Below are 1,776 nucleotides of genomic sequence, written 5' to 3' on the forward strand. Positions count from 1 at the left end.
ATTTATTTTTATTGCAAATCAGATATACAGAGAAGAATATTTTCCACCCATTGATTCACTTCCCAAGTGGACAAAACAGCTAGAGCTGAGCCAATCCGAAGCCCAGAGCCTGGAGATTCTTCCAGGTCTTCCACACTGGTGCAGGAACTCAATCAAGGCTTTGGGCCATCCTTGACTGCTTTTCCAAGCCACAATCAGGGAGCTGGATGGGAAGCAGGACTGCCGGGATTAGAATCTTTGTCTATATGGGATCCAGGCTCATTCAAGGCAAGGCTCATTCAAGGCCACTAGGCTACTTGCCGGGCCCAATCCTAATCCTATTTATCTCATGGAGCAATGTGGTAAAATATAGAGACAAAATGCTTGTCCACTAAAAGCTAATATAAATTAATAATTGCAAGACATAACTCCATGGACTGGTAAAGAAATGGGAAGGTGAATTCCTCCCTGCACTTCAAACTCTAATGTCATTCCCAACACAGTTCACACAGTTTGTAAAATAATCTCAAATGTTCTGTGTCACTCATCATCTTTCCAGAAAAACACACCAAGTACAGTAAATTCCATCACATCAAAATAGAATCTTAGGTAAAGATTCTTAATTAGATCACTTGATCAGTAAACATGCTCTAAAACCTTTCATGATAGATTTGGACCAGTGGCTTGAGGATGTCTGTAAGCACTGACTGTCCTATACAAACCACAGACTGAGCAAAACCATCACAGACCCACTAAGATGGCCATGCTGTAGGGATCAGGGGAGGACAATTCATAATGGGATGAGCCATTCATAAGAGTTCAAATTAGAGACCAGGAGCAGGGGAAACAAGATTTGATATACTAATTTTAAGACTTATTTTTTAAGGTTTAGAAACAGAAAAAGAAGCATAAGAAGTGAAACAAAACATATAAGGTGGGTGTCTAATGAACATCAAAATGTTTACAAAATAGCCCTTGTATTTTGAGAATGAGAAGGAACAATTTCCTAAGAAGTGTTTTTGTTTATTTTTGTTATTGCTTTGTTTTTTTTAAATGTGCTGTATTATATATGTGTGGATAATCTAGTTAAGAGAATGGCTGAGAAACAAATTGAACATATCAATTGCTTATTGCTTCTCGGCCTTTTGGCTAAGATCAAGTGTAGTATAAATTGCTTGTTTACTAATATCACTGTAGTTTATGAATCTTCCATTTGAAAACTTCCTTATTTCCTTTTGCTTTCCCTAAGTTTCCTTGAAAATGTCTAACTTATCATTATGTTCAGAATGGAAGTGAGTTAATACTTAAAGATTAAAACACTCTTGTTGGACGCATCATTCTAATTTATTGCTCTAATGATTACCCTAAAATACCTTTAGGTTTAATATCAGCTGCATTAAAGAGAAAAATCTTACCATGAATTTTAGAAGCAAAAGTAGCCTTTCATTTCAACACAAATGTGGAAAGGGGCTTTGTTCTGCCTAGTTGGGGCAGCAAAAAAAATGTCAGGAGTAATTTTTACTTATCCTCAGGCACATGCATTTTAAGTTTTAAAACACCTATGTTTATTTTGGGAATCATTCCTTTGTTTCTGTTTTTACTCTTTATCTGTAACTCAGGGCATCATTAGTTTCCAGTTATGAAATGAACACATTTGATGATAGAATGTTGACATCAAGCTGGACCTGAATTCTACTACATTTTCCTTTCTTAGTCAAGATTTCCTATTAGTTAACTCATGCTTGCATACTTTACATACTTGAATATAATTATAACAGCTGTTTAATAATTTCATCA

At 35.6% G+C, this 1,776-nt stretch overlaps 1 pseudogene; it reads left to right on the top strand.

Moving 5' to 3' along the window:
* The first annotated feature begins 1,108 nt into the window (after nt 1-1,108).
* Nucleotides 1,109-1,205, top strand: LOC131479935 (U2 spliceosomal RNA; annotated as a pseudogene).
* The last annotated feature ends 571 nt before the right edge of the window (nt 1,206-1,776 follow it).

Source organism: Ochotona princeps, chromosome 3, assembly GCF_030435755.1.
Source record: "Ochotona princeps isolate mOchPri1 chromosome 3, mOchPri1.hap1, whole genome shotgun sequence".
NCBI classification, from domain to species: Eukaryota; Metazoa; Chordata; class Mammalia; order Lagomorpha; family Ochotonidae; genus Ochotona; species Ochotona princeps.